This window comes from Varroa destructor, unplaced genomic scaffold (genome assembly GCF_002443255.2).
Source record: "Varroa destructor unplaced genomic scaffold, Vdes_3.0 BEIS01000003.1, whole genome shotgun sequence".
NCBI lineage: Eukaryota > Metazoa > Arthropoda > Arachnida > Mesostigmata > Varroidae > Varroa > Varroa destructor.
This window is the reverse complement of record NW_019211456.1, coordinates 15,692,749-15,707,772: the sequence shown is the minus strand read 5'-3', so window position 1 is coordinate 15,707,772 and position 15,024 is coordinate 15,692,749. Positions and strand designations below refer to the sequence as shown.

The window sequence follows — 15,024 nt, the reverse complement described above, 5'->3', positions numbered from 1 at the left end:
ACAACGCCATAAGTCTGGCTAGGCAGAACGAGAAGTTTTTGTGATTCGATTCTTCGTTCCGATATACTGAGGTATGCCAATACGACACAGGATCATATTATGTATCAACGAAGACGAAAGCAAATTAGTCCACTAGGCAGAACGACACGCAACTGAATAGACTGAAATTAAAAATATGGAAAGAAGGTCTTTGGGGTGAAACACCCTGCTCGCTGCTACCGCTGTTGTTTTTCCAGTGGGGCATGCCGTCACGAGAGTATTGCCGGCGTATTGAATGCTCACCAACGCGACTGGGTCTGCACATTTGTATGTCTTTGTGAGCTACTATGAAATTACTTCGAGGCGACTAGTTGGAAAACACCTGGCGGAAGGCACTAATTGAAGGCGTATCAAAATATGTCATCGTGTGGAAAGGATTCAACGCTAGGGAATCTACCAGGATTGTAAATGTCAGATGGTATCTAACGGTGATTTTCATGTCAGCTAGCTCTCGGCACCGTTTCCTTTGCCTGTCTACAATCCGACCAACCGCTAACGAAACAAAGACGGAGTACCCGTTCTCTTTATCATCAAACGATGTAGCATAAGCATTTACACAGTGCGACACATGTTAAAGTCGTATGCTTACTTGACTACCACAACAAATAATTAAACAATAACAGGATGAGATCATGCGTAAATACAACTCGCTCTAATTCACAGTATATCAGAAATTTTCACCTACTAGCAATTTTCCTAACTCCCATAAAGCATGTTGAAACATCTTTTTGGTAAACACATCCACTGCAAACGATGTCTACTATTATCTGTTGTATTACATATATGTACTGTATATATATAATAAAGTGAATCAACCAAAGCTAAATCAACCTTCTAATTCAAAACAGTCTCACGCGTTGGTCAATAATATGCAAGCCCCAAAGATGACTGCTACAAAATAAATGGACGTACTACGTCGTAATCATCCAACAAGTGTTATGTCTTGACAGATTGTTTGTATCCTGGAAACCGGATTTCATCTACCCGCACAATGTTTGCAAAGCAGAATGTTGCAATACTTCCTTAACAATGGTCGAGCATGTGAATAGGGTCAGTATCTTCTATTGACATATACTGTCGTATTTGACATTGTATCCTACTTATCGGCAACCTAATCCGCTCCATTATGCTGCTTCGCTTCGTTACAGACACGTGGCTCTATCGAAATAAAACGTTGACTGAGCAGGGTTACCACAGGACGTTTTATAAGTGAGCCTCCACTGAGCGTAAAACGGTAACATGCGGTGAAACGAGTATACTTACATCTATTTGTATGTGTCACGTCTAGAAAGAGTTACACCTAAAAGCGACCGAGAGCATGACCGTCGGTGGTCCGAAAATGAGAAGAGCGCGACGCTAGGGACTTGCTCCCTTTTTTCCTCTCTGTAAAGTGGGAAGATCGTCTCTAGAGACTCGCCGCCGAAGAAGTCAGTTTAGAGGAAACTAGCCCGGGTAAGAAAGGGCATAATGATCAGTAAGGATTACATTGTGGCGCCGCTTTTCCTATAATTAGGGATGTCCTATCTCGCGGCCGTTCGCCAACACTGGTTTTCCTGTTAGGAACCGTCCGTTTCGTAGGGTCCTGTGTTCGAACAACATCTAGCAGTGTGACGAGGAATGATGAGAAGTTCGCTCTAGACTGAATCACTACTGCTGGCTCAAATCTGACTCACCCATCTTGTAAAGCAGATATTTTTAAGCCGAGTTTTTTTTGTATATTTCGTGAAGTTAGCTCGAAACAGCTATATCGATAAAGTTAGTGTATAGCGCGTTGAGAGGATGAAGAGGAGCCGCAGTGTCTAGGGTCATTTGAAAATGTGTAGGACAATTTGTTCAGATAGCATTTGACGATGGCTGTACGGGCTGTAAAGTTTTACTCTGCTTCCCATGCCTTCACTCGGCTTGGTTTTGCCCATTGGCCAAGGGTCTCTAGTCCTCTGCAAAGTACACCTGCGATAAGGTGCTTACCCGGTCCAATGGAGGTGACCTCCTATTTAGTTTAGCAATGAAGGCTGTACAAATGGGCGAAACTGGACCGGACTCAGAGACCTTTGGTCAAGTTCGAAATGGAAGCACCATCTCTTCCGATATCATTTATAGCGCCATAAATTTGGAAAAAATTCCCTAGAAATCTGCAATGATCTCTGATCGTTCCTTTCGACTACTGGTGGAACGCTTTAGTGCTGACATCAACGGTAAGATTCAGGTAAGCAGCCAGCTGGTTCCGTATATGTTTCTATTTACTATGTGCTAATACTAAATAGACTTATACGCTTAGTATACAGAGCGTTTTTCTAATCTACAAACACATAGACAAGTATCCCCTCAACATAAGATTATGTTGAGGGGATACTTCTAAAAGATAACCATTTTTTGTGCCTGATGTATGGGGACAGAAGCCCTGTCGTGCCCCGAAGTTATTTTGTGATAATGAATAGTATATGTCTCCGAACAAATTTAAATAGGCCTACAACGTTCTTCGTTGCTAGTAATGTGCGCTTGATTTGAGTTTAATCCGACCCCCTGTGAAATGGTTCCAGAATGAAATACTCCACACAGTTGTATCATGGATACAGCAAAATCTGTGGTAGCACCTAATACCCGTATACTGAGTAACTTCATAATAAAATAAATGCTACATAAATAAGTAATACTAGCTGAAATGTTTTATTAAATTTATAGTAATAATAAACACAACGATGAAATAGATATTCCATTAAGAAGTCACTAACAAACAGAAGAAAGAAGCTTTGTAGAGTACGGAACAATTGGCTTAGAACGTCACTTGTGAGCATTTGGTCACTTCGAATGTTTTTGTTTGGCGATGCTGCTCTGATTTGAGTGCTTTAATTTAGTTACTAACATCCCTGACATCCAACCGGAGAGGAAGAGTTCTTTCTATTAAAGCAAGCGGAATATTTAATGAGAGTTTAGATTGGCCTGACGGATATATTCAAGCAATAATTTGGAATCGTATTCATTTATATTCAGTCTTTGCTTTAACAAATACAAATAAAGGCTTCCGAGCATCACACAATGTTTGACAATAGCAGATGCAATGTTTATACTTTATTACATTATCTATCATTAACAGCCGCATTTGCCGTTAAAACGACGCGTGAAACACCTGAGGCGTTTTCTTTTTGTCTTAAAGCAATTTTCCCTATCTGCTAAAAGTTCTCCCGCTACGCGTTTCCATGAAAATTAATACAGTTCAGCTAAAACAAGGATGAAGTAAAGGCTTCATCAAAACAAACTTCAAGAATTGGTTATAATCATATTTAATAGCACAAAGATATTTAAAGTGAAACTATTGCTATATTGCGCGTTCATGTCAAAATCTTCGAAGCGGAGGCGTCTGAGGACAACGATAGGACAATTCTTAGGTTTCCTCTATACATTCTAGTCAAATTCTAACTAGGCATTTTTTCTGGCCTACATATTCTCAGATGTAGCCTATGATTACTGCAACCATCTAACTATCAAAGTAGTTCACTATTGCTGTTCAGATTTGGTAGACACACAGGCAGGAGGCACTGCAATCATTTTTCTACCCGCTGAGCGAAAGGCTACCAATAAATTACTATATATCTAGTAAACAATAGTCAATTACGATCGCTGTTTTTTTTTTGCTATATAGCCCACCTTTGACACGTAGTTTCTTACAGCTTTCGGACCTGGTGTTTCTTGAGCATTGCTACGAGAGCGATGATGCGCGCACGATATGTGATTTAGGTTTAAATAGGCTAGTGCCACGTTTTAACTATAAACCAGGAAAGAGAGGTGTGTTTTTCACTGTTAGGTTTACCTATGAATGAGTAATGGTGGCAACACATGTATTAAACATGAAGATCAGAGAACGCGAGGCACGAACACTATAGTCACATACGATATTGAATTAATCGGTGCTGCTTTCTTCTTTTAATGGAACAGCTTTATTTCAATATTGAAATGATAATAATACGAGTACTGTCTTGCGCGTGATTTACTAGAATATGCTTTTAAAAATTATCACAGCGGTGTCATCCTCAGGAAGCTGTCTCCTAGGGGGATCTACGGATGGCTTGGATGTAGTCTTTGTAACTTTCCATCCGTTTTACCTGGTGTTCTGGAAAATTCTGCTTTTGGAACGCCGTACCGTTGCTCTCTCCATACGTTGCAGTTGCTTGCGAAGCTTGTTTTTAGCCATTTTCTTCTAACGAATCCATCTTGCGTCTTTGCTTATATGCGAATGAAACCAATATAATTATTTTTTTTTTTTATAAGTCAATCGCACTTTGCGCTAACCGGGCACGTAGACATAAGAGAATTCACCGTACCCCTCAGCATGCAAGGGGATCTGAAAGGTTTTCCCAAATAGACCAAGAACGCTTGCGATAGTTTCTAACATCAAAACCTGAAGTTCAACCCACAAGCGCCGTTATCGCAATCGGATCAGTCGTAAAAAATCGCACACGTCGTGATGGTTCTAAGGCTCAAAGCCCAGCTCCTTGGAGCATATCCTATCTGCGAGACGTATCAACCTTTCTGCTTTCAAAAATCCACTATAGGGCGACGTTCTTAGTTCTGACCTTTTGTTTGCGTTAACATAGCTCCAGAAGCCACAGCTTGAACTCGCACGAATGAAGGTAACTATCACCTCGTTGCAGGTCGGTTAAGCAAACCGCAACTGTTCCTGATGCGAGTTATTTGAAAATAAGAAACGTAATAAATAAAATAAACGTGTAAAAAACAATATGGGAGAATCCAATCTAGTACTATTTAGCATATGCAAGGAGAAAATAGAATGTAAAATACAATTGTGGTTCATCTTTAGTAAGTAACATAGTTAAGATCATTTGTTATTGACAAAAAACGTTTTTAAAAGAAGTTATCGAAAAGTATACAGGAATGGGGCTCTATACCTATGCTATCCATTTCGTTAGCATCAGATATACAGATTCGATCGAACCGACTGACTTCTAAAAAAAGGAAGATATCACAAGGCGATTAGGCAAAATATTAGACCATGTAACTATCTGAGTAAAGCTAACTGTATGAGGCCAAAAAAAGCCTAGGTGACTGGCTGTCGCATTTCTGAACTGAACTCAAGGAAACTTTGGCGAAGAAGGTCGGAACTCCTGCAGAGAGAACTGGCGGATATCTACCTCAGCTCTTAATACAGTTTCTATCGACAAATGAGATTGCTAAGGCTTAGGGTAATGACATCGCTTCGTGTGGGACACTGCTGGTGGCGGTTCTAGATCCGCACATTTCTCACCTCTGTACAAGAGTACGCATATCTTTGCAGACCAGTTGCGTATCACAGTCTGTGACATTCTGTTGACCCCAGCTCAACGTACGGACGAAAGCGCTCATTGGTCGTGAAATGATCGCTTTCATAGGCAGTTGGCTAAGAAATCTTTGCTACAGCGGACTCAAATGCGGGCAGTTGCAAGATCATCAGCAGAGAAAACATCGTTTGTTTATTTTTGAAAAATGATAGGGTAACTAAATCGACGCAAATCGCATAATGGTAGACGGAATAGACTTTTCGTGAACTAGAAAAAAAAAAAACAATGCGAAAAGATGTATTCTCTACGCGTAAAGAATAGGTCTTTACGAGCTTCTAAAAAAAAAACACTACAATTTTCTACAACTACATTCCCAGCAGGGTGTGCGACAACACTCCAGTAATGTAAAATCAACTCATGGACTTCTTTCATTTTCACGTACACATAATAGTGTTGTTCTAAACTCACACTATATTAGCCATTTTAACGGCGAGAGGCAAACGATTCAGAGGAAAATGCATCAACGACGTCATGATTTCTAAGCGTCGGTCGAGTAGGAGTAGCGTCCGTTCTACAGTACACCTTCACGGCAGTACCAGATGTAAGACTTACAACATTTAGAGCTACCCCGCATTGCGTGTTGGATACTTTACTTTAGACTATAACTCGTTCTTGTTAGGAATTTTAAATAGTCTACTGCTACAATTTTTAATTAAGGCTATAGTGGCAGAAATGTTCTATGCACACCCCGCATAATCTATGACGGCAATTGACGACGGATAACTTCTATCTCTAATTAAGTAAAGCTTTGAGATGTGCTAGATTTGATATTACTCAATACGTAGAGCCCCTACTCTGCTTCATAGTTGTTTAATTTTGTAACATATGGACATGCCGCGTTTTCTTTAATAAGCGTACATTCATAACGTACGCATCTATTTGTTTAAAAGTATCTAAGTAGTATTTGTACGTGCGTACGATGTACACACCTACCCATTATACACGGATTAAATCAACAGACATTTTATTTCTACTTACACTACCCACCGTTTTTTTTCAAATTTTCAGCGCAGATTTCTTACAACTGCTATATTACTTTATAAAACCCCAGTTTATCTGCGTTTTGGCACCAGACTATCAATTTCTCTTAGACCCGAGCTTTCTTCACCCTTCGAACCTACAACAAGTTAGACCTTCGTCAAAATTTACCACTAATCTCAACACCCACAGGCGTTCAACAATTCCTTCATTTTCGTTAAGCCTTTAAATCAAGCGTTTAGCATCGCAGCACTTGTAGTGCAGTCGTGGTGAGCCCAATATAATAGCAACAGTGACGACTAGCTCACTAAATGCAGCATTTTTCTCCCGGTGGGGCGCTTTTGGTCTTGTCAAAGACATTTCAAGCTAAGATTGTCTCGAGGTGACGCACTTGGTCTAGAAGGCGAGCTATTTTGGTAGCTACGATGAACCATAGTTTGCTGGACAAGTGTTACTTACCCGAATTGTCCCACTTAGCCAAAACGTCAGTGGACGTGAAGGGCCCGTGAGGAAGTGCCAGCCATAAATCAACATTTCACTCATTAGCATTAGTCAGTGCAGCAGCAGTAATATATTTGGCTCTCGGCCTGTCACCGTGCTACTACATGTGGGATGATTTTTTTTGCTTTTCTTCGATGGCTGGATTATGTCGCTCGCGCCTCTCAGTTGATCTCTTACCCTGCGGTCTATACGACAGAGGCGCGATGGATCGCATCAACTGCATTTCGACAGACATTTGTGCTTACGCATACAAACGAATCAAGCATATATCCGCAACTATTTTTTTCTAAATTTTGGCTCCCGTTGCGGCGCATATGGGCAGTAAGAAAAAAAAGGCTACCGCTAGAAACTACCGCTTAAGAATCTTCTTCAAAGGTTATTTTTTTAGTAAATATTATAATTAGCTCATTTCAAGAGACATACCATCAAGTCGCTTTCGTGGGCGTGGGCACTGTCAGAAAAAGCGCCTAAGTTCAAGCCGGAAGAGCCACAACGGTTACAGAATTTATTTCGATTGATATTTGCTTGTATAATTATTCTTCGAATGCTATACTGGACGTGCTTCCTTCATGTTTAAAATTAATTTGTATGTAATACAAAGCATATACAGGAAATGCATACAGAACGCAGAGAAAAATTCAGTGACAGAAGCAAACCAAGCCGCACTAACCATGTTCACCTAGGTTGTGTAATAAGGATCTGAGGCATTTCCTAACAGAGACCGAAGGCGAACAGGAGATGTTAGCCAGGGGTCGCATGTACTTCCAAGCAAAGATCGGAAAGATGCGGATCTCAGCAGGTCACTTCATTGACGGGGGGCGTTACGAAGAAACGCGTGTACAGGCACGGACGTTAATAGTGTCATCTTCGATGACCTGTATACTTGTGATATAGTGTTGGACATGTGATTAGCAAGCAATATAATTTTTGTTGATGTTCGAGGCCTTGAGACCTCGGTCAACCTCATATGCAGGACATATTCAGCGAAAAAGGTTCGTGTCGCTAACAATGTATATGTAAACATTGCATGTCACGCGTCGCAGCAGGAGCTTCGCCCAACTCTTCTCTTGAAATGACAAGCTGCCAAACCCCTAAGCTGGAAAAACGGACAAATCGTTGATTACACGTTTTGTTTAAAATAGTAAGCTGAAGTTGTTAGGTTGTTGATAATATTTTATTTTTAAAAAAGTAAAATATATTAAAGAATATTTAATGTTAATCATATATGAGAGGAGCCGCTTGCGGTTCTACTTAGATTTTAAAATATTTTGATTTTAGTAAGCTTTACATGACCTCAGTGGCCTAGGTGCATTGCCTGTACTTTTCTACCCAATTTCGGCCGCGAGCAACTTAATCGTAACGTTTTGAAAACCTAATTAATTCGTTTCAATATTGACTAGCCATACTCGACGTCACGAAACCTAAATGTAAACCGCTTTCTTTCTAAATACCATTGGAGTTATAACTTTCTCTATATTATTAGAGCAAAACTTAAATATTATAAAGTGAACAAGCAAAACGCATTATCATGAGAGAAAACGTATATAGACAGAATCTATTGGCCTTGTCACTCCGTCCACTGTTTAGCCATACTGGCGTAGTGCGAAATCACCTAATATGTAAGTATTTTTACTGGCGAAAAATACTGCACGTTTATGGTTACCGGTTGAACCTAGTAATTTTGGTAACGATACTCTACGTGCGCCCTCTCGACCAGCTATAGCGATGCCTCCAGGATTTTTTGCTTTTTCGAGGTCCTGCGACCATATCGAACAGTTTCCACATTTCGTTGTTCGCGTACCAGCGTTAGCAGCGTGTTAGGCATATGTAACCCCCGCAAAACTAGACCCAACGATAGCGCCCGGCCTTTGTTTATTTGAGGCTGGTAATTCGCAACTTTAAAATAATTACAATTTCTAAACTAGCATTGCTTGCTTGTTTGCTGGGTCGCTTCGAGCTTGTCGCATTATCACTGTACTTACTATTTGGCATAAGTATGCGTAACGCAAAAGGGCAGTCATCAAGCTATGTGGAGTGCATACGAACACGCCCTCCTATCTCGGCCCAGTTACAAAGGACACTTTCCAAGCGAGATTGGCCGACTTCAAACAACTAATCGTGTGTATACGACACACATAGGCGTGTGCATACATACATACATATACATGTACCAAGTTTACGTTTCGCAGTTTCATCGGACCTTTAACGGGTGCGCGGCTTCGAGTCTCGTCCTCGTCGCCACCATTGCGCATGGGGTAAACAGAGCGAGGAATGAGCGTTAGGACTTACTTAAGCCGTAGCCAATTGTGTTACCAACCAACGATTTAGAGAGTCGTTTATGTTCTACTCTATGTTAGACTCGTCGTAGTCGTAGATGTCACGTTCTCCTGGGACCGATGATATCCTGACGGCACTAATTTTTCTGTATATCCTGAGAGTACGGATGGAAGCCGGACGAGGTGGCCGGATATGACCGTCCAACCCCGCATTACTCCCTCAACTTCCAACAATATTCGCGTTTATACCGGAAGGGGTAGGGTCGAGCTAGCTGGCCCTCGCTTCCATCTTAGATCTTTTTGGAGACCCTGCAATCTTAATCAGTATGTCAATTTATACAAGCTTTAAGCTAGGCTGCTGTTACATTACAAATGACGGTCCGCTCGGTGCCTGATACTTGGTATTAGCTTCTTCCCAAAGTTTTCTCCCTTAGTCCGTTCACCTGCAAGTGAGTGCGTATCCGTCCGGAAACGCTGCGCAGAGTTTATAGGGAAGTGCGTCAATCAGTCAACATGGCCCACTAATACCTTTGGTGGTGATTAAAGCCAACAGCATGTCTACGCATCACCGAATGCTTTCGTGGCCGCTCTTTTCTTTCTGCGCGAAAATTGAAATTATATGGTCCACGCCAAGGCGGCCTGCTAGACCTTGTCTGAACTGAAAGCACACGCCCTAGCGCGATAACAATCAACCAGCGCACAGGACGTGGAAGCCCTGTCAAGCACTTTAAAAAAATTACTCACTTATTGTTGATCATAGGAATCCAGCGACGCAGGGTTGTTACACATATAGAAAGGTGTGCTTATTGTTGTTATCTGTAAGCAAATATGACAAAAACGAAACTTTTATGTGAGCTTGTTACAGGGGGAAAGCTAACGTTTGCATCGCTACCATGAGCGCTAGTACGCTTTTTGTAGAGCAGACTATTCTCCTACTACTTCGAAACTACTTCGAGTACATTGGCGATTCTGTTTACGAAGTGTCTGATCAGAACACACATGCCGAGGCCTAGACTCTAGTAGTCCGTGGCATCTTTCCTTTTATCTTCTGCTACAAAGTTGTTGTGATTGCCTGTGTCCCATGGCTAGAAGAAATGTCATTTTCCTTCCCCATATTTACGAGATTATAGGGCCTCTGCCTTCCAGCCACTGCATAAGCAACTCCGAAAAACGGTAGAATTACAAATGGAGCGGAAGCTTTCGTCGTTTCCTAGTATCTCGTTTCTGCATCAATTAAATGAAAGCATTCTGCCGATCTTGCGATGCTCAAATAAATGAATCGCCAAACATGAAAAAGATGTGTCGTTCTATTGCCCTGTGGAAAACGTGTTTCTACTTTGAATACTTACTTGTCATAACTAACCGTCTGAAACCTCGGTGGAAGTTCCATAGCGTTTTCAATATCTTCGAGTAGGGAAGCAAATTTTAACATTAAGTATTCTATCTGAACAATTCCATTTTCGCGAAGTGTCCTATTTCCGTTAAGGCCGAAGCAGGCAATCGAAATGCTTCGGTTTAAGTACGTCAATTCGCATTTTCATTCCGCATTAAGTTATTCGCTTGTTTATATATGATCCGGCTGACTCTATGGATGCCACAGAATTAAGTCTAAATGGGCATTTGAAGGTTCTGTGTCTCTACCTGTTTAGATCCAACTGGTTATTTGTCTTCTTGATACCAACTAGGGATTTAAAAATCGATAGAGAGATATTATCGTGACTGACCCGGCACATCTTCTAGATAATAACGATTGAAAATAGTTTACGGTCGTTTTTTTATGCCATTAATTATGATTTGTTATATAGATCTGAATTGTGTATTTGCTGCGTCTGATAAGAACTGATTATAAATGGAACCGATATCTCTGCTGGCCACTGACTGAGGATGTTCTATGTTGTGTACATATTGCCAATCCAAACACGAGCGCTCTACCTACACGTATACCACAAAATTTAGAGACGAATATTGGATATGCGCATGCTTCTGCGTCAAAGGAACAAGCGAACCTCCATTACGCCAAAATAATACAAACAATGAAATTATTGTTATTAAAAATACGAGTTGATGGTACAGTTTGTTTGTTACGTAAAGCCATTGATATTCTATTGAAAACCCAATATTTCTTCAATTCAACTAAGTGCTTCCTACGAAACACAACGAAGAGCGTATTTTACGTCTGCATCAAAATCGAAAGAGAACTCGGCAAAGGTTGTTATTGTTGTGTTTTTAGTTAAACAATATTACTATCGGACGCTTAAAAGAAACAATTTCATAAAAACGACAATGAACTTTAAAGAATTGTGAATGTACCATGAGAAGTTTGTGATTTCATATGAATAGGGAACAATACGGCTAGCGGATGAAGCAAATATACATGAATAGAAATTATTCGGTGCATTTCTATCTTGGGACGTCAATACTTTTGGGCTACGGTATTGTATCTATGGACATTTTTGCCTGTTTTTATGTATATAATTCACGTTCATCAGTCAACAGAAATCATTTTGATGATTTAAGAAGAACATCTGGCTTTTCAAGACTCGGTCTCCGTTCGAACCTTAACACAAAAGCACACCTTCGAAACAGAGAATCAAGCAATATTATGCATTTGTAATTTGAATATATGGCACACAATGGGCAAAGAAACTGTTTGATTAATGCTGACAGCTTAGCCCGTATCCTCTATGGAAATGTACTCCGACGTACATTGTCATACGAAACTATTCCCTAAGATTCCAACTCATGGCCGACAGATAGTAATAGTCCGTTTATGTCTCACGAAGTGTGAATCACGACACTTTATCTGAGGCGCAACTATACGTATAAAAGCTTGCTCACAGCCGTAAAAGTGAAGGAAAAAATACATCAAAACAAACTCGATACTTACGTTCAGGTTAGTTGACCCGGGATTGCTAGCAAGTGTGACTGTGCTGTTTGTTGTTTAGTGGTAGAAAAGTTAGAATGCTTCTTTTCTCTTCGTCTAGAATGCGATTTCTATACTATAACCCTTTTTGCTTTGACACCGTTCTCTTTACCGGTAGCGTCACAAAATCGTACCGCCATTGTAACGATTGAAGGGTAAGTTACCACAGAAAGTTCATCTTGAAACTAGCGGACTAGACGATTCCCAAACTGAACACGCCATTTAGTGCAAATCAAAACTATATACCAAAAAGGGGATCTCTCCTATGCCGGAGGGATTTTTGCCTATGTGAGGGCTCTTCGTAAAAGATATACTCGATGCATAGGTTATGCAAGAGAATTATCCATAGAGCTGTATCATATTCGTCCAGACCCAACAGGCTTTACCCCCCCCCCCCCCCCTGTCCGAAAAATTATTACTAACCAATTCTACACACGCAGTCTGATCACTGAAGACGCTCCATTTTCGCTCACAATGGCCATACGCTATCCGTGATCAGATGTATTACTTAATGGTTTCTATGTGACACATTTGAGGATGCGTAAAGACGGATGTTAATTAGGGAAGATCGGTTTGTCCTCTTAATCTGTCCATTAATCCGCTTTTCTAAATCAAATCGCTAGCGTATTACGCCCATAAGTATAGGTCTGGGTCAACAACGATATTATTTATGAGCAAGGTAATCCCATTAATCCTTACCATAGCGTCGGTATAGTAAGACGACCAGTTACTCATTCATCGATTTCAAACGTATGACCACAGCGAATGATTACTTGTGGGCCCTGACTATGAAACGCTTACGAACGAGTTCTAATGCCGGGAAGCTGACAGTTTTTGATACTGAAGGCTCTCCCTGTACTAATAGTTGCGGTTAATGTGGATAACCGAGCTGACCGATAAAGAGGTCTACCATTGTTTGACATTACATCATGAAGATGACCAGAAAATTTTCTGGTTTTTACCTAGGACCTCTGCTGAGCCCGGGAAGAGAAACAGGATCGATTGAAACGTACACACACCATTGATACTAGGCTGGCCTGCGGCGAGAGTATATAGTGGCACATTATTTCGAAGCTACAATGAGTAATGCAACAGTTGTATAACACCGATAAAACCACATAAAGAAGGAATTAAAATGAGCTCAAAATAAGAAAAACTAACTTAGGAAAAGTTTTACAAAGGCTCAATACATCTGTGCACTTTTATTGCTGTTTGAAGTCTTTCACTTAGTTGTTCTAAATGCTGAGATAATTCGGCGACTGATGCCATAAGGCTAACATCGATGCAATCCGAGTTTGAATCCGCTTGTAACTAGAACGTTTTTAGCTGCATTGTTTTAAAATGGCTTAAACGCTTTTAAAGTAGATTCCACCGGCAGACACCGATTATAAACTGCCAAGTGGTAACCGATTTTTTCTGCGGAAAGCTTCGAAAGTATGTTGTTCTTCGAAAGAAATGCTTGCATTACGTTAAGGTTTGACTTTAAGGATGCAGTCATTTGATAGACTACAGAACAGCCTTCCTAGCTGATGCATGACACTCTATTACATCTCGTTCGGCTATTACCTTAAAGCGACCTGCACTCGCCGAATCGGTGCTGCCAACTGAAAAATTAAATTGGTATAGTACACTTTAGATTCATATGAAATACAACAGTTCTGTATACAATTCACAAACATTAGACTGCACCTTAACATAGAACTATATGTATTTCTGCACTGGGCTAAAACCCCCAATCACTGATCCCCCGATAAAAACTTGTCGACTATGGCGCAGTGGTAATTCTACGTACTGTATTTTTAAATAATGTCAAAACATTTAAAACATGCGAAGTGCATGACAAAATATTCAGGATACATCGCTGATGGGTAGCGTAGCATCATGATTAACTACTTTCAGGTTAAAATGTGTCGATTTCCTTTCGACCTTAGGTCGATTTTTGCATCACCTGACAACACAAAACGATATCTCCTAATATTCACTCCAATCAAGATTTTCTTAAGTCGATTTGCGTATATATTTCAGTATAGCAGGACCGCAAGGGGGAAATTGACAAAGTTGCCCCATGTAGAAATGGTTACCATGTTTTCAGAAGACTGTAACAGAAGTTGCGTTATCAAATACTGGGGCGTCCAGATATTAAAATTTAAACATTTTAGACCGCGACATAAACATGGGTCACGTCTCACCATGCCTCAGGCACTCTACGACACTACAACACTTCGGTTTCATTTGCTTATTTTTGTATATGATTTTTTTTGTGATTTGTGTATATGTATGCCCTATTTGTTCAGCGGTAACTTCTTTTACCACAGCTCCAGTAAAGCTCGCCAACGTTGAGCTTATCGAAATAAATATATAAATGATCATATTATCTTTTATAGAAGATTTAGACTGGACGAGGAGATAGACGCGGATAAATAACTTGATTAACAAATCTATTGCAAAAATTAGCACAGATTGTGTACTTTTCTACTGTAGATAACATGATAATAGTTCCAGTTTCCTCAAACTATATCTTAGTTTTTCTCATCATAACGAAAAGTCGTCACAGCCTCTTATACAACTCAGCAAACAAATGCATTCACGTCCTGAATATCGTTCACTATTTTGATCAGTGCGTTCGCAGACTTTTACGTGCTGTATGACGTAAACCTGTTTGTAAGAACTTCACATCCTTCACCCCCATTTGCTATATATCAGCTTTTTTTTATATATATATGGAAGCCCTGATATATATATATATATATATATATATATATATATATATATATATATAGCGCTCCACATTAGCTTCTCTAAAGGGCAGGCAGCTTGGCTTTGATGAATAAAAATGTCGAAGTAAAAACGATAGATTAGCCCAGTCAGTGGGCTAAGCTTGACATCAGAACGGGGCGGAAATAGAGAATACAAATTTTACCCACATCGGCTCAACCTCAACCCTGTATTGGAATGGTTGGACACAGCCAACCAC

General features: G+C 40.3%; 1 long non-coding RNA gene across 1 annotated transcript in view; it reads right to left on the bottom strand.

Moving 5' to 3' along the window:
• Positions 1-9,771: 9,771 nt before the first annotated feature.
• Positions 9,772-15,024, bottom strand: part of LOC147756577 (uncharacterized) — a 45,983-nt gene continuing 40,730 nt past the window's right edge. The window contains exon 4 of the long non-coding RNA XR_015324074.1: positions 9,772-9,943. This is a non-coding gene — a long non-coding RNA (uncharacterized LOC147756577). The remainder of the gene's footprint in view (positions 9,944-15,024) is intronic.